Source organism: Euprymna scolopes, chromosome 5, assembly GCF_053919585.1.
Source record: "Euprymna scolopes isolate OS-2025 chromosome 5, ASM5391958v1, whole genome shotgun sequence".
Classification (NCBI taxonomy): Eukaryota; Metazoa; Mollusca; class Cephalopoda; order Sepiida; family Sepiolidae; genus Euprymna; species Euprymna scolopes.
The window spans coordinates 13,415,068-13,440,775 of record NC_136486.1 but is presented as its reverse complement, the minus strand read 5'-3'; positions in this window follow the sequence as shown (position 1 = coordinate 13,440,775).

The window sequence follows — 25,708 nt, the reverse complement described above, 5'->3', positions numbered from 1 at the left end:
ATCAATCAGAAAAAAACTAAATATATTTCAACTTCATTCATTTTATAGATTTTGAATATTCTTGTAAAGTTCTTGTAAAAGTTGTCCCAAGACAATGTTCTTTCCATAAATATGTCTCACTTTATTTTCAGTGTTGAGCCATGTGAAGAATGATGTTAAAAGATGTATTAAACAAAATTAGTCAATTTGTAGTATTAGGATTTTTTGGACTACTGTTTCATTTTAAATACTATTTTTACAATGTTTTGGTTGATATAAGCTTTGACTTGTGTATCTATTTTTGTGGACTGTTATCCTCATCTTCATAGTTGTTGTTTCACCACATTTCAACCAACTCATCTTCTGGCCTTCTTCAAGTGATTAACCACGATGGGATAAAAATGCTGAGTCTTGTAACTGTATCCAGTAATTACTGCCTTCCATAGTTGTTCTTGTCTCACTGCGTTTTGGTCAACTAAACCTCTAACCTGCTTTGAATAGGATTAAAACTGCTATCTTCCAACAATGCTCACCTGGAACCATAGAGATAGTGGTTTGATTGACAAGTGTTTTGGTTAGCCAGGTGCAAACAGGTGAAAATGACATGCCTGCAGGCTGACGACAATGTGGAAAACAAAATAACATTTCATTTTAAGCTTGTCAAATTCTATGTGCATGTCTTTCTCTCTCTCTCTCTCTCTTTCTTCATTGAAAGAGAGGAGAATTGAATTGCAAAACAAAAACAGTTAAAACCAAGATGCCAAGCAGATGGGTCACCTGTGTTGGCACTCATAGCAGTTTTGACCTGATCGCAGCTGACAAATGTGGGTCTATAATCAATGAATTTAAAATGCTCTATCAGTATTAAATGTAAAATAAATAATTTTATTTTTTATTAAAAAAGTCTTTGTTCACCGTTTTGTACAAGCATTCAATTTCAGCAAGCGGTTTTTACCATCATCTATAAATATAAAAGCGAAAATGTGTGTATGTTTGTTTGCATGTATGTGTGTATGTTTGTATGTCTCTCAAAAACTTTCGACACGGGTCACAGATTTACCATCATCACCAATAAAATGCTGCCTGTTTTGATGCTGAACAAAAAGTCTGGAAACAAGACACACCAGCTGACATCAAGTAAACCCTAATCACCATTAATCTTTAATGTTTTTATTGTTTATTTCACCCGCAGTTGCTAGTTGCTGTGCCAGGACATAACAACAGTTCAAGAAACGTCCACACAACAAATGAAGTAACTCTCTGGGAAACATTCATAGTACATGTAAACTCACTCAAACAACTAGTGGTGCTATGCTATTTCCACACAATAACTGCTGAATAATTTGAAATTGGAAGTGCAATTGATGCTGTTATCTACAATATAAATCTCACCTGTCTGTTTAAATGTATGTATGTTTGTATTTTCACGAGATGGGTATCATTTTGAAGCGCAACACCTCTGATGACAAATATCGAAAAATTGGCTAAAAACATCTTCAAAAAAGGCAAAATATGTGTGTGTATGTGCGTGTTTGTATGTTGTGCAAAAACTTTCAACCGATCCTGAGGAAATTGGTATCATTTTAAAGCTCTGTCTCCCAGATGACAAATAGAAAAATTGGCCTAAAACATTCTTTCACTCTCAAATCAACTGTTTTTTACAAGGAGGGGTCGTTTTTTTCATCAACATTTTTCTACAGTTGTTTTGATTCTCTCCCCTCCTCCTGCTACTACCACTTCTTTTTAATACCTCTCTTCCCACCGACTGGGGTTCCTTACTAAGCCACCTCGACACACCAGAACAATGCCGGGTACCCCCTCTAGTCTATTATATAAAAGGCAAAATGTGTGTTTGTATGTCTGCCAAAAACTTCTGACAGACATGATGGAATGTGACAAAATCAGTATTATTTTAAAGTTCGGTCACTTAGATGACAAATATAAAAAAATTGGCTCAAAGCATTAATTCCTTCACCCTCAACTGGGCAATATTCTACAAAGAGGGGTCGTTTTATTTTGCTGACTTTTTCACAAGTCATCATCTTCATTGGATTGACTACCCTTAATTCCAATGCTCATTACTTCCGGTATCGCGATGGACACATCAGCTAAAACTTTAGTTTTTTTTTCACCTTTTTCTGTTTCGCATTCCGGATTCAAGCCTGCCTGCCAATTTACCACTTGTTTTTTAACATCTGAGCTGCCTACTGTTGCTTTAACACCTCTCCACACTCGGCCATCCCTGCTACTGCCATTTTTTTTAACACCTTTCTCAACCTGGGATGTTGTTTTGATTCCCTCCTCAACCTCTCCATACCTAGACAATGCCAGGGACTCCCACTAGTCTATAATATAAATCTCACCTGTCAGTTTATGTATGTCTGCTTAAAACTTTTGACAGGCGACGGATTTTCACAAGATCAGTATCATTTTGAAGCTCAATGTCTCGAACGACAAATATCAAAAAATTGGCCAAAAGCATTAATTCCTTCACTCTCAACTGGTCGGTTTTCTACAAGGTGGGAAGCGATTTTTTGCGAGCTATTTTTGCAAGTCATTGTATCGGCTGGATTGACTTTGCCTAATTTTAACGTTCTGAACTTCTGGTCGCGTCATAGAGTAGCAGTAAGACATCAGATTTTCATTCACTTTTTTTTCGCCTTCGTGTTACGGGTTCGAGTCTGCCTGCCTACTACCACATTTTTTTTTGCTCAAAACACACCTCCAAACACCCGGGCAAAATGTGTGTGACCATTTCGTGTATGTCTCGCAAAGGCTTCTTTCGCACACCATCCCAGGGTCGTTACAATCGCTTAGAACTGTTTATATAGCCCCTAGATAATAATATCTAGGATTTGGGAACCCGGCTCGCCTCTACATTTATTTACGTCGACTTTTATGAGATTTGCGCTATTTCACTCTATCCCCTGTTTGTCCTGCTTTTTAGTATAAAGTGAAACTAAATTCAGACGAACGTGTTCTCGGAATTGCGCCGGGAAACGTCCAGAAGCAATCAGCTTTGATCAATGTGGGGCCAAACACCTCTTATATCAGACAATTGCTATTCAATCTGGACAACGGGGAGCTGGTTTCCCTCTCCACAACATCTGTTGGGGAAAAAAACCAGTCAAAGTTGGGTAAGTAAACCCAAACGCTGCCTCGCAGCAAAAGTTAACTGCGTGACTTCTATTTGACCTCATTAATTAGGTCAAATAGAAGCAGCAGAGTTAACTTTTATTGTGGCCACCTGTCAATACTTAAATAAATAAATTCAAACGTGTTTCCGTTGTATGTCACGGTGGCCCAGTGATAACGACGCACGTTTTTTTTTACACTTTAATTTCCAACTTTGCCTTAAGCTTTCGGGTTCGATCCTTATACTTACCTACCAAATTTTTTTTTACTTTAAACCCCACCTCCCCGGAGTTTTGATTTACCCAAAACCACACACACCTCAAAACATCCGGGCATCGCTGGGTACTCCCTGTTAGTCTATATATATAAAAGCGAAAATGTGTGTTTGTATGTATGTATGTGTGTTTGTATGTCTCGCAAAAACTTTCCACACACGTATGGATTTTCGCCAGATGAGTACCATTTTAAACTTCCAACCTTCGCCCGACAAATATCGAAAAATTGGCCCAAAACGTTAATTTTTTCACTCTGAAATCATCACTTTTCTACAGGGGGGGCGTCAGCAAAACCATCCTTTCATGACGAGTTCGGTTCTACGCACGCGCAAATGACGTCGGACCTGACCTAATTTAGTTTAAAGATTTTAAAAAAGGACCTAATTTTGTGGTCGTCATTTTAGCTCAGTTGCTTAGAGCGTGGCCTCATTATCTAAATGTTTTGGGTTCGAATCGTGGTGTAAGATGTCTTTTTTTTCAATCTTTTAAATTTTAATATTGAAACAGGGTTATTTAAGCCATTTTTTACGTGTTTTTTTTTGGTTTTTCAGATTTTTTAAAGAAGTTTTAACGTTCGTATTTCTGTTTTCTTTTTTTGTTTTTTAGTTTAGTTTTTTTTTACTTCGCTTATTCTTTTGTTTTAATTAACACCCCCACCCCCGCCCGAGCACCCACACCTCCAAACAACCGGGCAACGCCGGGTACCCCCCCCCGCTAGTCTATAATATATATCTCAGTTGTCAGTTTGTGTGAATGTATGTATGTATGTGTGTATATCTCGCTAAAACTTTCAACACACACGACCAACACTGACAAAATTGGTATCATTTGAAAGCTCCGTCTCTTAGCTGACAAATATTAAAAAATTGGCCTAAAACATTCATTTTTTTCACCATCAAATGGGCCGTTTTTTACAAGGAGGGTCAATTTTTTCGTCAACATTTTTGCAAAGTCATTCCACTTTGTGACATCATGCGCATAAAACGTTATTTTGAACGGCCGTGACGTCACTAGTCATGTGGCTGTGATGACTAAACGCTTTCCTTTTTTTTTCAAATTCTTTTTCTTTTTAGCATTACAAGTTCGAGCCTGCCTGCCTACTACATTTTTTTGCACTCGTACAGGTACTTGCTGCTATTTTCATTTTTTTGGTCTTTTAGAGGTTTTGAAACCATGGCTTATTTTCTTTACTTTTTTTCTCTGTGCTCGCATGGGTACTCATGGGTATTTAATTATCTTTTATAGGGAATTTGGTTGCTCAATATCCATACTATTCTTTTTTTTATTTTTTTGCTTACAAAATTTTGCTTTCGGTTTGGCTTCTGGCTGATGGCACCCAAACGACGCCACCCCCTGTCTCCAATGTCACATTTTTTTTTTGATTAAAAGTGGATTTTATATTCAGCCAACCTACCCCCCCTCCTCCGTCCCATTTTTTTTGTTATGACCAGACAATGCTAGGCACTGGAAATAAACCGTAAATTGACCAAAACATATGTAGAATATACATAAAAATCAGGCAACTAAAAATTATGTAAATTGATCGCACAGTTTTATTTTTAACTAAGAAAATCAAATTCTATGAAGAAGCGATGTGCCCTGATCCGCCAGATTTAATGGAGGGAGACAACTCAATTCGAACTACCAACATTTTAAAACAGTCTTGTAATGGGTGCAATGTAGTATTAATCACTAAATTTGTAAAAAATATTTTTCAATATATTACAAATAATTAATCGATTACCTGATTTTTGGAATATGACATTTTCGTTCAGCATGAACATTTCTCTGCATTTTTATTTTTAGGTTGAATTCTGGATATGCAATAAATGTATTAACACTATTTAAACGTATTTTAATTGTTTTTATATTATAAAATAAAATACAGAAAAATCAAATGTGATATTTTTGGATAAAGTTATAAAAACTTCTTTTTATATTACAAAAATAATATTGTAATCCATGCGCATCAGGCGTTTTTTCTTGAATTGCTAAAAATGAAAAAAAGCGATGTTACTTTGCTGACAGTGTCGTGGGGCAGTGGGTTAAATATGTCGAGTACTAAACTTTCAGCTTTGGTGGTCTCGTTTTTTTAACATCTTTTTTTTTTTTTAAAGGTTTAACATTTAAACAGGGTTAAAAGCTTTTTATTTGCCATAACATGTTTCTTATTTCAAGACTTACATAATGTGTTTTTTCATTTAAAACAAAAACTGAATTATTTTCAAGTTCACTTAAACTAGTTTTCACGTACTTTGTGTTCTTTTTTTTTTGCTTTTTTCACACTTCTCTCCACTTGTGCTGCGTCTAATTTTTTGTTGTTGATTATCTTAAAGTCCAATGTAAAAAAAGTTTTTGTTGATTCGTCCTCTTAAAAAAATCAAATTCTTCCCAATTTCTACTATTAACGATCACTACCGTACATTCAATAACCCTTATCCTCAGGTGGTCTTTAGGCCCTGATAAGTGCTGACTCCCTTGTAAAAAAAAACAAAAACATAACAGAAGATTTAATTAAAGGATTTTACTCACTCGCATGCTAGTCTCTACCATAGGATGAAAGTATAAAGTATAAGATAGAGTCTTGTATTCATTTATGTGGAATTTAGCCCACTGTGGGGAAAGCATTGTTTTGCATATAAATAAATCCCATGTCTGTATATCTTTTCCCAAAGGGAAGTAACCCACTGGTGACTTATCAACAGCTTCTTCTCCATTATTCCTCTACAAATATTTTAAGGAGAAAAAGATTTCCTAATTTTTCTGTAGCAGAAAATATTACTCTATTTTTGTTAATTTTTGTTCTTAAGGAGAAAAAATTGAAGTTGAAAATTTTTCCAATGTTAAAAATGTTTCCTTAACAGGAAAATAGGTTTTGTGGCTAATTTTAGGTTATTCCTACTTTGGTCACTTTATTTCACTGTTGAATTTGCACATGACACCTGATTTAGGGTTTACGTAAAAAGAAGGAAGTCGCCTTTAGGGCAATTTGTAGTAGCTTTGTTTCATCATGCGGCGTAAAAAAGACGGGGAATGCTTTAATATACACAACAAATTGAAAAAGTTGTTAAGAAACAAACGGAAAAAGTGGTCCAGAAACAAATGTATAACAAATAAAAAGTAGTTAAGTGTGCTTAAATTAAAATGGCAACAAATGTGACGAACATAAGGCTGTCACTTTTGTAGTCTCGAGAATCGCTGAAAACTAGAAAATAAATGTAGAAATCCATCAAATAAATATCACCATGACATTAATTGGGTGCATTTCTATCAGTATTTTGTTTTATTTTCGAGTTTTGAGCGATTCTAGAGACTACAAAAGTGGCAGCCTGATGTTCGTCACATTTGTTGCCATTTTAACTTAAGCGTTCGTTACTACTTTCGTTTTAAACTTAATAAACGCTTTAAAATAAGTTATAACACCAAAAACTTATCCAGGTAGGTAGAGGAGTCATTTAACTTTCGTTTGGTAACATTTATTTGTTACATCATTTTTTGTTGACCACTTTTCAGTTTGTTGTTTATAGTAAAACATGTCTTAAAGATGAACTACCCGATAGCCACTAAGTTTATATATGCAAGACGTATGGTTTTGCAAGAACTCTGTACTGAGCTCTATAAATAAAGGTAATTGTTTAATTGCCCATGCTATGGTGCGTGCATGGTTTTATGATGAGAGGAGAAATTCTGACATTTTTGTTGTTGTACTGCGATGAATTTCATTCTTTTTTTCTGCTGTTGTTTAAATAACTCCAACAATGTTATTTTTATGTTTTTTTGTTGTCAGGAGATTTACTTGTTGCTCCACATTTGGGTCATTTTCCCTTCCCTGCAACCTCTCTCCCACAGAAGAGACGTTGCAAGCCTATCTTTGTTTTATCGTTATTTCCATGGCAAGTGCTCGTCTGAACTCCAATCTCTGGCCCCCCTCGCCAATTTTTCACGAAAACACCTGTCTAGCTGAAACCACTGTCAATAATTTTCCCCACTCGTTGTCTATGCCTAGATCAAAATTTAGATTCCATGAACAAAGCTTCTTTCTTAGCAGTGCACGCCTGTGGAACGCTCTTCTGTTTGCCTGTTTCCCACCTGACCACAACTGGGTTGTCTTCAAGTCCAACATAAACAAATTCCTGATAAATCGCCCCCTTAAGTAAGACACTTTATCAAATTTCCATTACTAACGATTACTACGATATTATCCCATTGATTACTGGACACGCAATAATCTTTATCCCCGAGTGGCTTCCGGACCTTGATAAGTGGTGACTACCATGTAAAAAAAAAAAAATCCTTGTTATAGCAAACTATCTTAATATGGACTGGAAATCGATTGATGGCAACCTTCTGTCTAATAAAACAATGGCATTCTTCTGCACTGCAAAATGAATGATTTCACTGATTTCGATGACAATAAAAATATGGGAGGGTGAAACATTCGTTGATCCTCATTCTATTTCGGACAATGTCGTGTCTCCCTGCCAGTAAAATTTAAAATATGATACGAAATTAAATTACTTTTTTATATGGAAAGCCAATATTAATTTTATTTCAGAAATGTTATAAAACTAACAAACCTGGGTGCCTGGCGTTGCCCGGGTGTTTGGAGGTGTGTTCTGCAAAACAAAAAAACAATGTAAGTAGGCAAGGCAGGCTTGAACCCCTTCCGTGAAGAAGGAAAAGAAAGTAAAAAAAAATGTGACGTCTTTGCTGTTGCGCCCATCGCCAAACCGAAAGGTTTAAATTAAGGCTAGACAATCAAAAAGAGGATATGATTTTTTAAAATATGTGTGGAGAAAGCAACCCCTCCCTGTAGAAAAGTGCCCAGTTGAGGATGAAGGAATTAATGTTTTTAGCCAATTTTGCAATTTTTGTCGTCCGAAGGGTTGAGCTTCAAAATGATACCAATCTCGTGAAAATCCGTCTCCTCTGTCGAAAGTTTTAGGCAAGCATACATGATGATGATTGCCACTCCCTCAGACATTTAAAATCCATGTGCCCAAATGCCTGAGGGAGTATCTATACAAATATGATGTTACAGAGTCTTAGCTTTGTACGACAGCTAAGTCTCTCTCTCGGTTCAAAATGTTGAGATCCAGCAACAAGCAAGAGCAAGATAGCCAGCAACAAATTAAACTGCAGACCAGCTTAATGCGGGTAATGGTCTTCTGCTTTATGGTTTTTTAAATCAGAGATTTGCTTCTCCTAGAAAGATTGCCTTCACCACGGCTTACGAGAGCCCTCTCCACCCCAATACACATATACACACACACAAATATACACATACATACATGCATACATTTAAAGAGACAGGTGAGATTTATATAATAGAAGATCATCTTATTCAAACGTGCCATAGTGGAAGACCACATAAAACGAAATATTTTATAAAAAATAATTTTCTTTATTATCCAAAATTATTTAAAAGAAAATTATTTTTATAAAAAAAATGTCCTTTTGTGTGGCCTTTCATTTTTGTAAAAGGGAGATAAATCATAAAAAATGGTAGCTTGTTAAGATATAGTCGACAGATCGATTTTTTAAATATGTCGTTTTCTGGTTTTGTTTGATTGTTTTCATGTTCTTTTTTGTTTGTTTTTGTCGTTTTATTGTCAGAAGATTTGTATTGTTTCACGTTGGGTCACTTTTGTTTTAGCAACTTATATTTGTATGGACTGGACAACATTTTAACAATTACAAAAGTCATCGAGACCACCGATAGCTGTGATTAATAACAGCCTAGCTGAGAGATCATCCTTCAGACACCTCAGCTTAATATTCACAGACATCATGAACTGGAATAAATACTTTGAGGACATTGCAAAGGCTGCTGCAAAGAAGGTGGGTTCCCTTTACTCTGCTCTAAAATTACTCACACTACAAAACCACCACTTGCACATACATGGAGCATTGTCATCATATCTGGGCTGGTGCACCCCCCACTAGACTCTCGTTCTCGGACAGAATATAAAAAGGTCTCCAAGGTCCCACACTATCAACCAAGCATATTATGTATATCATGCTTCTCCCTCTTTAGAATTCTCAACACTAAAATTTCAAGACACAGCTAATTCTTCTTCTCACAATTCTCGGTCTCAAATGTCAATAGACATCTGCTGAAAAGGATACGCTTCTCTAATTAACAGACTTGTTATTCAAACTATCTGCCTTTCATATGCATATTAGATGCCTTGAAGTCTCATTTCCTTATGAGATCGCCAGCCTATAAGTAAACATAGCGGCCATTTTATTCTTTATTCTCCTTGCTTGACGTGAACACTGCATGCTGTAAAAAAAGTCATATTTGTACTAATTTTTAATGATCCAATCAAGCTTCAACCGTTGTCATAACACTGCAATGTTGCATCTCTGTGTTTAACAAGTATTTTAATAGAATGCGTTCTGATGAACTCTAAGCACTTGTACCTACTCGATGTACATACCTCCGACAAAATCATTTAGTAACAAAATCCCACCCTTTCCTTGTAGAGGTCTTAAGATACTTGAAAGGCTTCTACTCTAATAGCTTCTTAACTCAGACTGCTAAACTTTGGAATTCCCTCCCTTCTTCCTGCTTCCCTGACTTTACTGACATGCAGAAGTTTAAATGTAATGTAAACAGACATCTTGTTCATCTCCTTACATAGTTCCCTGTAAACATGGTCCTAAATAGTAGCCCCTTAGTTGTGAAGTCCAAGGTACGGGTGTATGAGGATGGGACAATCTAGATCCATAAAAATGTATTTTTGGTCAATCTGAAGTCACATTTGTGGGACACCATATCTCAGAGATGCGAATTTCCTCATCAACAGAAAAAGTCATGTCCATTCACGGTTTTTTTATTCTTGCTACTATGAGACACCTGCGCCAATTCTTAGGACTAGTAAACTTTTACCACAGATTCCTTCCCCACTGTGCACAAGTACTTGTGCCATTGACAAACTTGTTGACAAATGTAAAGAACTGTGACATTGCACTTTCAGAACAGGCAGTAGGAGCGTTCAACGAGATAAAGTCTATGCTGCAGGAGACCATAAAATTGTCTCAAATCCAACCAAACAATAAACTGTGCCTTGCAGTAAATGCATCCGCAATTGGTATTTGAGCAGTCCTACAATAAAAATGAGACATGAACTGGAAACCCGTTTTTTCTTCTCCAGGAAATTAACAGAGACAGAAAAACAGCACATTTTCCAGAGAGTTGTTAGCTGCACTTTCTACAATAGGTCATTTCTGTCAATTTTCTTCAGACAAATATTCTTCTAGAGAGATTCGTCAGATGAACTGTAGAAGTGTAAGCCATTTTGACTTTTAGAACAGTTTCAGATGGTTCGCTGTTACACACAAGTCCTGGGAGGTGACTTGTTTGTAGTAGACAGTTCCACAAAACAAAATATTCTTACCGTGTCGAAACCCGGGAAAAGAACATGTGAAATTGCTCCAGAAAAGGTTTAATATTTATGAAGCAATTCTGGTTTCTGATTGGTTGGTAGCAGAACGTGAATTAATTTGATTCGTCTCTTCTTAGCAGCATCGTTTATAAATAGAATCGTCCGACTGTGTGGGATCATACCCCATTACTCTCCATAGTGATGGGATGTCTCCTAGCGGCTTCGGCTGCATGGAGACAGGGTAGTACATGTCAAGGATTCGTCACTTGACACTCAGCCCAACAGGTGAGGGGCCGGGAACCGGCCCAGCACCTGTTGGACTGAGGTACACCGCCTGGGTAATACCTAGGAGGTCCACCCTCCCAGGCCATGCCACCGGGCTTTCCGGTGGGGCAAGTTTATTGCTTGCTGCCTGAGGCGCCCCGACCGGGGAATGCCGACGGGGTTACTCACGCAATTTTTAAAATTGCAGGAGTGCCCCTCCTTTAGGGGAGCCTGCGGGGTTCCCACTTTCTGGCCTTGTGCCACATTTTGCTGATGTGGGCAGCAAATAAATATCTACCCCATTAATCCTAAAATATTGCAACATCCTCCCTATTTTTTATAATGGGGAAGTACCTTGTGTTTGTTCTGCTCAAAAATAAATATATATTTTTATATTCACTTAGACATAACAAAATTAGAAATCATTTGGATCTTAGAATTTTAGCATTTAAAAAGACGCCATTTTTAATTGTGTTCAAATGTCAAAAAGGAAAATTACAAAGATTTTTTTTTTTTTTTTTCTAAGCAAAAGTATTAGTAGGTTGAAGTGTTAATACAAATAAAATGGATACAGTTTAACGTCTTGTCCAGGACTAATTTTTTTCTGATATATAGAAATCTATATACTCTGAGCATTACCCCTAGGGTTTTCCGCTGATATTCATGCAAAAAAGTAAGAGTCTTCTCATAAATGGAACTTCGCTGGTCTGTATTTTTAATATATAGAAATCTATATACTAACAGGACAGTGAAAGAAGAAAAGAAAATTATTCAGTCGAATTCACCAACAAGTTTTGATAAAAAACGTTGTAGCTTTATCCGTGTATATTTTTATTAATATCATTTTCGACCAGTGTAGAGCGTTTCTTGCACTCCCCCATTCCAAATTTTAATAGTATTTTGTCGATGTATCTCGATTGAGTCATCGTAACAAGTCCTTTGCTTTGAGTAAATTCTATCCCCAGAAACCAGGATATTTTGCCAAGATCGGTCATTTTGAATCTTTTACTTAATTTGTTCTTAACATCAGTTAACATTATGCCACAATTTGATGCGATTGAAATATCATCGACCCACAAAACCAAAATCAGTAGTTTATCGTCTTTGTGTTGGGTATATAAACAGGGGTCTACAGCGCATTGTTTAAATTGTTGTTTAATAATATAATCATGGAATACTGTGTTCCAACACTGAGCATTCTGCTTTAGACCATATAATGACTTGTTAAGTCGCCACACGCTATTTTTATTTTTCATTATAAATCCCTCTGGAGGGGTAATATAAATTTCACAGTGTATTGGGGCATTCAAATAAGCATTTTTTACGTCCATTTGATGGATGTTTAGGTCATATTGTGATGCGACTTGCAGTAAAATTCTGATTGTCGTTAGGTTTGTGGTCGGCGAAAACGTAGAAAAGTATTCTTTACCGTAAATCTGAGAGCACCCCTTAGCAACAAATCTTGCTTTGTACTGTTCTACGCCTGATGCTGTACTCTTTTTTGTATAGACCCATCTGGTAGAAATAACATGTTTATCTCTTGGGAGAGGCACTACCGTATAGGAATCATTTTCGGTTAAGGCATCTATTTCTTTTTTCATGGCAATTTTCCATTCATCACAATGTTCTGAATTAATTGCTTCGTTGAAGCTTTTTGGCGCATTTTCCATTGAATAGCAATAGTCGATTTGATAATCTTTTATATTGTCGACCACAAAAAATCAGGTCGTCTTCTATTTCTTTTCAGGAATTGGAATACATCCTACTAAAGCCTGATTGTCACAGCTGGTGAATTTCAAAAATGCAATGTGGACGTGAAGACACTTTAGAAGAACGATATACAATAAAATTCTGTTTTAAACTTGGAAAAAATGCTACAGAAAAATATGAAATGCTTCATCAGTTTTTGAGTGGCATGAGATTCAAGGAAGACAAGGAGTTTGTAAGGGATGATGAGAGGTGTGAGAGGAATTAGGAAGTCAGAACACCAGAGTTGATTGGCCAAATAAAGAATTTCATGGATAAGGACTGTCGTGTGTCTATAGAGACAATAAGATCACAGTTATCAGTGTGGGAACTGTAAACACAATTATTTGCGAGGAGCTGAAGATGCGAAGGATTTGTCACAGACTATTTGACCAAGATTGGCATCAAGACACTTACCCTCCTTATAGTCCAGACCTTGTTCCATGTGACTTTTAGTCATTCTCTAATCTCAAGGAAAACCTTAGAGGCTGTCGTTATCAGACAATTGAGCATATGAAAGAGGTTATGATAAGGGTTATTGACATGCTCGCACAAGAGAATTTCCATGGGGGCCTACCAGAAGTTGTTGGAATGGTACAACAAATGCATTGCAGCCGGAGGAGATTACTTTAAAGGAGGTTTACTTTTGATAGAGTTTCATCTTGTGAACTATCAATAAAAGTGCCCATACAAAAAAATTCTGGAAACTTATTGAAGACATCTCGTACTTTCTTCACATTTGATCTCCATTGCATTTCTGTCATGTTATCTTCATCCTATGAGCAATTCAACTTTTTTGTCATCCCAATGCTTTTGTTGGCATAATGCTTACAAGTACTACAAAAAGATTGCATCAAACTATTTTTCCACAAACTGTGAAGCAGAACTCTCCTTGTACTTTTTCTTTTAGTCTATAGGCCCTGTATGTATATAAATTTCTATATATCAAATAAAGAAAAATAAATAAATAAATAAATTAAAAAAAAAAAATTTTTAATTAAAAAAAAAAAATAGTCACTTTTTAAAAAAAAACTCTTTGTAATTTTCCTTTTCGACAAAATACTTTTTACATACTTATTTTAAGGCTCGCAGAAATTACAATTGACTTTTATTTATTTTTTTGTGCACATTAGTTTTCTTTCTTATTTTTCAAAAATCTACTATCTTTGTTTTTGCATTGTTTTAATTAACAAAAAAAAGAAAAAAAAAACAACTTTTTAAAAGGGTACATATTGCATGTATGTTTATTTTTATGTATATTTATTTATATATATGCGTTCTTTTCTTTTCTTTTTTTTACAAAACTACATAATCACATTTAAGAAATGGCTTCTTTTTCACATACTCACCCCTTTTTAAGGTTAAAATACCTTCCATTTCTATTATTTCTCTTCTCTGTACACATATATCTGTTTTTACATTTGAACACAATTAAAAATGGCGTCTTTTTACATGCTAAAATTCTAAGATCCAAATGATTTCTAACTTTTGTTATGTATAATTGAATATAAAATATATATTTATTTTTGAGCAGAACGAACACAAGGGACTTCCCCATTATAAAAAAATAGGAAAGATGATGCAATATTTCGGACGTATAATGGGGTATATATTTAATTGCCGCCCACATCGGCAATATTTGGCACAAGGCCTGGAAAGTGGGATACCCGCAGGCTCTCCTAAAGGAGGGGCACTCCTGCAATTTTAAAAATTGCCTGAGTAACCCCGTCGGCATTCCCCAGTCGGGCGCCTCAGGCAGCAAGCAATAAACTTGTCCCACCGGAAAGCCTGATGGCAAGGCCTGGGAGGGTGGACCTCCTAGGTATTACCCAAGCGGTGTACCTCAGCCCAACAGGTGCTGGGCCGGTTCCCGGCCCCTCACCTGTTGGGCTGAGTGTCAAGTGACGAATCCTTGACATGTACTACCCTGTCTCCATGCAGCCGAAGCCGCTAGGAGACACATCCCATCATACAAGGTTGTATAATGGGGTATGATCCCACACAGTCGGACGATTCTATTTATAAACGATGCTGCTAGGAACTGACGAATCAAATTAATTCACGTTCTGCTACCAACCAATCAGAAACCAAAATTGCTCCATAAATATTAAACTTTTTCTGTAGCAATTTCGCATGTTTTTTCCGTCTTGACATGATAAGAATATTTTGCTCTGTGGAACTGTCTACTGCAAACCAGTCACGTCTCAAGACTTGTTTAGAACAACGAACCATCGGAAACTGTTCTGTGTACTGCAAACAAGTCACCTCTCAAAACTTGTTTAGAACAACGAACCATCGGAAACTGTTCTGAAACTAAACATGGCTTACACTTCTAGAATTTTGTTTGTCTATACTTCGTGATAACTTTTGGGTGTGCCCCAGGGGTTCATTAAGGGCTAATAAAAACACTCCATTTTTGGGACTATTTTAGCATATTTGTCCAAAATGTTCTGTGTATGTCTATTTAGCAGTTTTGCCAATATGTTAAGGCCTTGGGGATTTGGGTGGCTAAATGGAGGGGGGGGGCGGCAAATGATGGACTTAGTCATTTGTTTGTTTGAATGGTGCAGCACTCAAATTTACATCTGTTAAAGCCAAAAACTGCACCGTTTGTTCATTTTCACAAAGTTTGACATCCCCTAGCGACTTTTGGGGCTAAATGGGGTGGGGGTGGGGGCAAATGCTCAACTTAGGCAATTTTTTATGCCTTGTTCACTGTCCATTCACGAGGGACTGTGCATGCTTCACTTGTTAACCTTGCTCTTTCCCTTGCAACATATATAATTACCTATACTATTATATAAAAGGAATGTGTCTGTGTGTGTGTGTGTGTGTGTGTGTGTGTGTGTGTGTGTGTGTGTGTGTGTGTGTGTGTGTGTGTGTGTGTGTGTGTGTTCGTGTTCATCTGCCTTTGTCCTCCCTTTGCCATATTTTTGCCATATTTTTCTTGGTAATAAGACTGATTACCTTGATGATTGGGGAGTGGCGTTGCCCAACCATCAACTAACCCACCCCTTCCCAAGTGATTTGTTCTTGTAACAATTTATTTTGTTTATATATTTTGATTAACAAAAAGTTTGAAACATTTTTCGTTTTGAAAATAAAACGTTTTCATAATTAAAACTACATATTTTGTTTTTTCGCTTTGGAATTTATTTTTATTTTTTATGATTTAATTTTTTATTTGAAATTTATTTTTACATTAAAAATGTGTGCAAAACAAAACGTGCTTGTCATTATTTTTGACAATAATATTTAAATAAATATTGTCTTCTATTAAAAAAACACACACAGAAAATACCCTTTTTAAAATTGTCCTTGACCTTTTTTAAGACCAAAATGTAGTCTCCAGAAAAGAAAAAAAAAAAACAAACATTTGTTGTGGTTGTTAATTTCCGTTGTTATAAATCTGAAGCTGAGAAGAGTTATTGCTCTTATTACTGATTTTCTTGTAATGGTATCTCATAAATAAAGCATGTGTTTATCCAAGGATGGAATACTGCTGCCATATCTGGGCAGGAGCTGCTAAAAACAGCCTATCCTGCCTTGACAGAGTACAAAATAGACTTCGTGGCTTAGTGGGGGATGCCCTTTTCTCTACCCTGCAACCTCTCTCCCACAGAAGAGACGTTGCGAGCCTATCCTTGTTTTATCGTTATTTCCATGGCAGGTGCTCGTCTGAACTCCAATCTCTGGTCCCCCCCTCGCCAATCTTTTACGAAAAACACCCGTCTAGCCGAATCCACTGTGAAAAATTTCCCCCATTCTTTATCTGTGCCTAAATCAAAACGTGGATTCCATGAACCAAAGCTTCTTTCTTAGAACTGCACGCCTGTGTTCAAGTCCAACGTTAACAAATTCCTAATGAACCGCCCCCTTAAGTAAACACTTCATCAAATCTCCATACTAACGTAATGTACTTGCAATAACCCTTATCCCTGAGTGACTTCCGGGCCTTGATAAGTGGTTACCACTGTGTAAAAAAAAAAAAAAAAAAATCTAGCTATAATCTTTTCATTTATTATCAGAGCCATCCTATCCGATGAATTCTGTAGTGAAATGCCATCATACAGACCAATCGACTATTTTTGAACAGTCAAAGGGAGATAACTTAATCAAAATTGTTTTCAAGGCGTCTGTTCTCAGAAGAACATTGCTTTACTCATGTAATAGCATATTTTATATTAGCTATTTGCTCATTGTCTATATCTAGTTGGAAGTCTGATTGTTCTTCGTCCCTTTGTCCGATTAATTATTGTTATGCTTCATTTGTGTGTTTCTTAGGCCTTTTGTCTTTGACTATTTCCTCCATTAAACATATTTTCATAATCATCTTGTGTATGACATGTGACATGTGACAGATTTTCTTTTGTTTTTAGTAGATGACATCTATTGCATCTTAAATACCTTCATTGTCCTGCTCTTATTAAATACGAACGAGCTTGTTTCAATTTTTTTTTAATACCTTTCCTTTCTAGTTCCATTTTCCATAGAAACGTATACGAACAGTATCGTTTTTAGTAATTTTATTTATTGCGGACTATTATCCTCAGCTTTTCTTAGTTGTTTCATAATATGAGGATAACAGTCCACCATAAATAAAATGAATAAATAAAACTCATCTCAATAATGAATTCCAATTAAATAGCATCGTTTTTGTTTAGACTTGTTTGTTTGTGGAATTTTTTGTCTGTTTCATGCCTTTTCATTATTTTGTTGTGCAAAATGTTAGGAAGATTTGTCCTAAGAGTTTTTTTCATTAACTGTTGAGCCAATGATGGCGATTTATTTTTTAATGGAGTCATTCTTAATGCTAACATTGCTAAAAATGGATCCTGGTTGCTTTCAAAAGACTTTTAGTACCCTTTTTATTGTTTGTATGTTTTTTCTACCAGTCTATTTCCTTGTGGGAAATTCGGACTTGTAATATGCTTGAATTCCCATTCCTTATCAAATTATTTAAATTCCAATGATCCGTATTCCAATCCATTGTCACTGATCACTGTTTGTGGAATACCAAACTTGGCAAAAGTGTTTTTTTTAATTTTATTTATCACTGTGCGTGACATACAGTTTTCTAGTCTATGGATATCAAAATATCTCGTTATATAGTCTATAATTACCAGATATACCTTGTTATGAAAACAAAAATATCTGTTGCAACTTTCGTCCATAGTGTTACAGCGTATTTCGTGGTGTATTAATGATTCTGATGGTTGCTGGTTTCTATGGTTTGAAAATATGTGCATGTGCTTACGATATCTTTTATTTTATTCATATTTCTTAGACCAATATATAACTTCTTTCACCTTTGTAATGCACTTTTCTATCCCTAGATGTTCAGTATGGATCTTTTGTAGAGCCTCTTTTTGTAAAGAGTTTGGGATCACTATTTGTGTGCCTTTTATTACTAGTCTTTTTCACAACCGATATTTCATCACGAACTGGCATGTATGACACTATTGTAGGTGGCATATCTTTGTTTTCTGGTCAAGTTGATTTTGCATATTTTATCAGTATCTGTAGTGTTGGATATTTTCAAGTTTCTTCTTGGTATACATCAAGTTTTTGATCACTCATTGGATATTGTTTTAAAATTATATGAATATCTTTAATTATCTATGTATCTGTTATCAGTTGTGTAGTATCCTTTAGATATACATGTGACAATGCATCTGCAATTTCTGATTCATAACCCGGAATATATATCACCTCAAATTTATACTTCTGCAGTGCTAATAAAAATTTCTGTATTCTTAAAAAAAATCTGTCTCAACAGCTTCTAATCATTTTCAATGAGAAAATGTCTCCCATAAACGAATAAAACGAAAAAAAAAAAAAAACGAATTGGTGAAATCTTTTACAGACAAACATTATACTGAGTATTTCCAATTCAACAGGACAATAATTCTGTTCTGTAGGAGTCGTCGAACGTGATGCTTATGATACTGATAATCATGGGTCTCCACGTTTTTCTTGTAAGACTGCACTTAAACATTTTTTTACTAGCATCAGCGGTGATTTTTATTTATCTACTTGGATCATAAAATTGTAGAATTAATGAACTTGTTATTATTTGTTACATTTTCTCCACTGCCTCTATCTAAGGTTTATCAAACGACCAGAGTGTTTTGTTGTGTAGGAGTTCTCATAACGGTGTAGTTAATTATGAATAATTTATGAATTTACACAAATAGTGCATCATTCCCAAAAGTCGTTGAATATCTTTTTTATTCCCTCGGAGAGAAATTTGTCTAATGGCCATTATTTTAGAATGGTCTGGTTTTATGCCTTGATGAGTGATTAGGTGACCTAAGTATCTCAGTTCCTTTGTTGCAAATTCGCATTTTGATTTATTTAATTTCAAACCAGCTTTGCATAGCTGTCTGAATACTTTTTTGACAATTCTTATATGTTCTTCTAAGATTTCTGACCATATTATTATATCATCTTGGGAATTCTTTTTTCCTTTTATATATTCTATTATTTTTGCTAATTGTACTTGAAAAACTTCCGATGCACTTTGTATCCTGTAGGGTAAAATGAATAAGGATAAAATGGCAAATTAAATGTTAGAAGTTTTAAGCCTTCTTCATCAACAGGTATGTGGCATCATTTGATGCATCCAGTTCTGTGAAATACTTCAAGTTTTTCATTTCTACAAATATTTCCTCGGCAGTAGTCAACTTAAAATGTCCCCTTTTATAGCTTTGTTCAGATCTCTGGGGTCTAAACATAGTCTTAGCCTGCCATTCTGTTTCTCCACTATCACAAGAGAATTTCCCCAATCTGTTGGTTCCTGAATGGGTTTTATTTTTCCCATTTCTGTCATTTTTTTCTAATTCCGTTTTTAATTTTGGTATCATACCAAAGGGCATATTCCTTGGAGGATTGACAACTGGTTTTATATCCGGGTTCATCCTAATAGGATGAGTGACTGGTAATTTTCTTATGTCACCAAAACAATCTTCGTATTTTTCTATCAAGCCTTTTATGTCTATTTTGTTTATTTCGTATACCCTTTCTATTAATCCTAGTTTTTCTGATGTTTCCCATCAATAACTGCATTTGCATTAGTATTCTCTACAACAACGTGAAAATTTATTTTTACATTTTTATTTTGTAATTGTATGATGCAGCTTCCAGTTACTGGAATCTTCGTTCTATTATATGCAGTTAGTCTTTCTGATGTCTTCCTTAATTTTGACTTGGGCTTTATATTGTTATATATTTTCACTGGTAATACATTTATTTCAGCCCCAGTCTCAATTTTAAAGTTTACTGGTCTTGTTTACTTGTAATTTTATTTTCTATTTATCTGCCCGTAACACATGTATTTTCTTTTTCAATATGGCGTCCATATTGTATTGTAGTGACTCCACATAGTCCAGATTATCGTTTTTTTTTTCAACAGTGTACAATTTTTTTCTTTTTCGTTTCAAACGAAATGTCTTTTTTCCCCCACAGTGTGTACAATTCTTGTCATATGCAGGACAGTTATTTTTCTGATGAGAGCCAGAGCAATGCGTGCATTGGTCTATGCAGTGGTGATTTTTCGTGGATTTTTTCTCTTCTTGCTGGGTTATCATTAACCGCTTGGTTTTCATGACATTTTTCTTTGTGTTGTGAATCATGGATATGTTTTCTGTGTCTGCTGTAGCCATTATTTTTGAATTCCGTTTGGTTTCTTTGGCACTGAGACCTACTTGAATTGCCTTTTGCGACTCCAATGTTGGCTCCCTTAGCATCCTTTCTCATAGCATGTTATCATTAATGCCACATATGAGAATGTCTACTCACATTTGTTAGTTTTTTGCCGCAGTTCCATCACATATTTGTCGAACCTTTGGTGTTTGCTTTATTTGCATGCAAGGAATTGATATGTGAGAAAGAATTTTTATCGATTGGCAGTGTGCATCGAATTTTTCGACTACTTTGTCCAAATAAAATTTTTGCTCTTCATCCTTGAAATTGAATGTACAGCAGATTTTCCTTCCTTCGTTTCCTATACAAATAAAATTGATGTTTTTACCTTCTCCGATTTTTTATCTGACTTTGTAGCTACCAAGAACAACTGAAATTGATTTGTTCATATGTCCCACTCTTGTCCAAAATTGTCTGATAAAAAAACTTAACTCCTTTGGATGCTGTAGAAATTCCATGACTTATTTTTTGTTGTTGTCCCCCCCCCAGTTTACTTCTGTGAATGTTAAAAGTTTATTCTAACACCATTTTATATGAGGTTAGTAGTGGATTAGTATGATGAACAACGGACACGTGTGAACACTACGAAATATTTATTGAACTCTGAAATATAATAGTCAATCAACGTCTAATGTCGCTGGTGTAGTGGAAGATTGTGGTATGAGGAATAGTATGAGTACGCATGGTTAAAGGGAAATAACTCATGTATATCTCACAGCGTGGTGTTCAATGCGTTCTGCGTTTCAAGCCTATGTAAATACTATACGGACTAATTTTTTCCTTTGCATGTATGGATGCTGTAAACAGGCCAAAACTTTTGATGATGTTGTGATCTCGACTGTAAATACTGTTTCACAGTTCTTTACTGCGAGCTCCATCAAAAGATGTTAAAAGCTTTCACCTTGGATTTCATGTACATTGGGATTAATGCATGTGGACGATTACCTTAGCAGGAATTTCTGTTTTACCAAGTAATTATGAATAATGTTTTTTCAAATTTTTTTCTTTTATCCTGCTACAAAGTTTATTTTGAACTGTCTTCACTAAATATTTCTGGGAATTTTCTAAAAAATTAATGACTTTAATTACACATTGATGAACACCATCTGTCGATCCATTCTATAACACATCCTTACTAGCTTTATAATGGTCTGGGCGACCAAAAAAGAGTCTATACTGCACCTTTATATCAAATAATTATTGTAACTGGTCGGGAGGCGGTATAGAGGTGCAATAATCGATCGTACAACTAAAAGCTAGACACATAGGCAAGACGAAAATGACAATAGCAAAAGAAGACGACGGATGATATTTTATTTACCAAAAAGAAATAAATGCAAATAGCAAATTTGAAAGGCCTGGAGATTGTGGTCAGTCTGAGTAAGACAGAATCAACCTCTGGAATGGGACTGCTTGACGTCAGTAGGCATTAAAGGATGTAACCAGACGACAGAGCTGCTGGATGTTAGTAGGCACGGGTATGGGTAACTGGACGTAGAATGGGTAGTTGGATGTTGACAGGCTGTAGAATGAGGGGGGCTAGTGTCGACCGGCACTGGACTGGGTAACTTGATAGCTACAGGCACTGGAACACAGCTAATGGCTGCAGGAGGCGCTGGAAGGCTGCAGGAGGTTGTGGTCTGCTGGTTGAAGAAGGGTAGTCTCAGAAAGCATGCAGTAGTAATTGCATCACATAAATAGTTTGTGGTACACATAAGTAGTGTGGAAAAAGTAGACCTGAAAGGGCTGTTTGAACCTGCTATTGCTGAGTCGTTGACTTGTCTGAAAGCATCAAAGTCACATTTAGGAGGCTTCCTGCTTTCTTGCTGTGTTCAAGCTTTTTGGCCGCAGACACATGTCATTCATGTTACATCAGGTGTCGTTCTTAGTAAAACAACAAATGAATAGAATTAATTCTTTACCAAATCTGATACAGTCAAAATAGTTTCAAATGTAAACTGATTGTGTTTATGTTCGATTCGATTTGGAATTAAAAATCTATTGCTTTTAATTATTTGAAAAACTCAAATTTTATGGTTTTTCATTTGCAGATAAAATAATCAACATAACATCCACCTATGTGAATTTTTTTTTTACATGGAGGTCACAACTTATCAAGGCTCGGAAGTCACTTGGGGATAAAAATTATTGCATGTACAGTAATCAATGGGATAGTGTCGTAGTAATCGTTAGTATTGGAGATTTGATAAAGTGTCTTACTTAAAGGGGTGGTTCATCAGGAATTTGTTTATGTTGGACTTGAAGATATCCAAGTTGTAGTCAGGTGGGAAATAGGCAAACGGAAAAGAGTTTCACAGGCGTGCAGTTCTAAGAAAGAAGCTTTGTTCATGGAATCTGTTTTGATTTAGGCACAGATAAAGAGTGGGGAAAATTATTGACAGTGGTTTCAGCTAGACGGGTGTTTTTCATGAAAGATTGGCGAGGGGGGGGCAGAGATTTGAGTTCAGACAAGCACTTCCCATGGAAATAACGATAAAACTAAGACAGGCTCACAACGTCTCTTCTGTGGAAGAGAGGTAGCAGGGAAGAGAAAAGGGCATCCTCCACTAAGCCACAAAGTCTATTTTGTACTCTGTCAAGTCAGAATAGGCTGCTTTTAGCAGCTCCTGCCCAGATTTGGCAGCAGTACTCCATCCTTGGATATACTTGGCTTTTATATAGATAGAGAATTGCATCAGTAATGAGATATCTTCTGGAGTGGTAGAAGGATGCCACCATTTTCCCAGTGACCTTAGCAACAGACTTGATATATGTGTTCCATTTCAGATCAGGAGTAAAGGTCAAACCCAGAAGCTTGTAAAAACATGGAGCCTCCCGGAGAAGAGAGCCATCCATTTCAAATGATGCCAGATGGGGATCAGAGCGTTGATGATGTAAAGATAGAAGCTTGGTTTTAGATGCATGAGAATATTATGTGAATTGCACGTGCTGATCGCATGGTGAACATTTTTCGCATGAAATGCTGCCATTGTGTATTTTCTTTATTCGAGTGGACAAATGGCAGTATTCTGAAACACACTGCGACATTATTACTATCTAAAATAGAGATCATTTTTTCATACATGTGAACAAGCGAGTTGGAGTTGATTGCTATTTTATTGATCTTGTTCTTGAATCATTTTTGTTACGGGTTGTCATTGGCACCTATTTTTTTTTTTTTATTATTCAATTTTCACCCCAAACAAGGCACAGTGCCACTTTGAAGCAGGGGGCTACTATTAGGGAATTAATTAGTGGGGTCATTATGAAGGGAGAAGAGTAGAAAGATGTTTGTTAACATTACACTTGAACTTCTGCATATCATTGCAGTTGGGAAAGCAGAATCCCGGAAGGGAGTTCCAAAGACCCGCAGTTCTGGGGAAGAAACTATTGGAGTAAAAGGCTTTCTTGCACCTAGGGATCTCCACTGTAAAGGGATGAGACTTAGTAGCTTGTCGGGTTTGTCGGGGGTAGTTACGTCGGGGAGGTACAAGTGTTTGCAGTTCGTCAGAGCATTCACCATTAAAGTATTTGTAGAACAGGCAGAGGGATGCAACATCTCGTCGATGGGACAGAGGTTGAAGCCTAGATGACAGTTCAGGACCTATCAGGTTGGCGACTCTTTTTTGAACCCTGTCCAGGAGCGAGAGACAAGCAGCAGATGCACCAGCCCAGATGTGACAACAGTACTCCATACATGGGCGAATGGTTGCCTTATAGAGGTATAGGATACTGGCAGGCGTAAGTAGTTTTCTAGCACGGTAGAGGGAGCCAACCTTCCTTGCAGCAGCCTTGGCAATGCTCTCAATGTATCTATTCCAGTTCATATTCCCTGTAAACGTTAGGCCGAGGAGTTTAAAAGAAGTACTTTCAGGCAATGTGTTCTTGGCCATTGCTATTGGTGGTAGAGAAGGTTTCTTGTAGTTATTGAAGGAAACAAGCTTAGTCTTAGCAGCATTGAATGAGACCAACCATTTTTGTCCCCATTCCACTACGGATTGGAGGTCATCCTCTAGTGTTTCTGCCATTTTCTTGGATATGTGTTCATTTGTTTTCCCCTCATTTCTGTTATAGAGAGTGGTGTCATCGGCAAATATACCCATCTCCGAAACAATATTATCAGGGAGGTCGTTTATGAATATCAGGAACAATAGAGGTCCAAGGATAGACCCCTGAGGCACTCCCGCATTTATGTCATATTGTTTGGATGTACGTCCATTGAGGACAACTTTGATTTTTCTATTACTTAAGAAGGATTTAATTACGTTATGAATTCTTCCAGTGATTCCATATGATCTAATTTTCCTTAGAAGACCATCGTGCCATACCCTGTCAAAAGCCTTAGATATATCAAGGGCCACCGCTCTACCCTCCCCTGTTTTATCTAATGAACGGTATATACGTTCAGAAACTACAGTTAAGATATCTGCTGTTGAACGGGCTTGCCTGAATCCATATTGTTTGTCAGTCAGGAGTTTAGCAGCTGTTAGGTGCTGGACTAGGACTTGATTAACTAAGGACTCAAATATTTTGGCGAAAAGCGGGAGGAGGCTAATGGGGCGATAATTTAGTGGGTCAGTTCTTTCACCAGAATTCTTGAAGACTGGTACCACAGAGGCGGTTTTCCAGCAGTCGGGAAAACAGGATTCGTTAAGGCATTTATTGTAAAGTTTGGACAGAACTGGAGCAACCTCGGCAGAGCATTTTTTTAATAGCACAGCCGGGATGAGATCTGGTCCACATGCTTTTGAGGTGTCTAGGTTTTTTATAATAGCATGTACCTGAGAAGGGGTGATTTTCAAATCGTCAAGTGTGGCGTCTGTTCGCAGAGGAAAATCAGGGAGTGAGTGGTGTACCGAGTTCAGTGTGGAGTTTGAGGCAAACCGACTGGCAAGCAGATTAGCCTTGTCAGTTGCCGTGCAAGCAACCTGATAATACTCTTATGACTGGTGATGTTGACCCCCATTTACAAAACTGGTAACACCCCATTACTAAAACCCCATTACATAACACCTTATAGACTGTGGCAATTTTTATTAGTGTCACAATTTAAAACACCCATTATTGGGGGAGCTAGATTTTCCCTACATTAAAAAGCAAACTTTACATAAACAATTATAAATAGCTTGTATGTGTGTGTGTGCGTAGAGAGAAAATGTCTACATATCGAATTGTGAGTTGGTAAGTGCACATATGGTGTCTGCTATGAGCTTA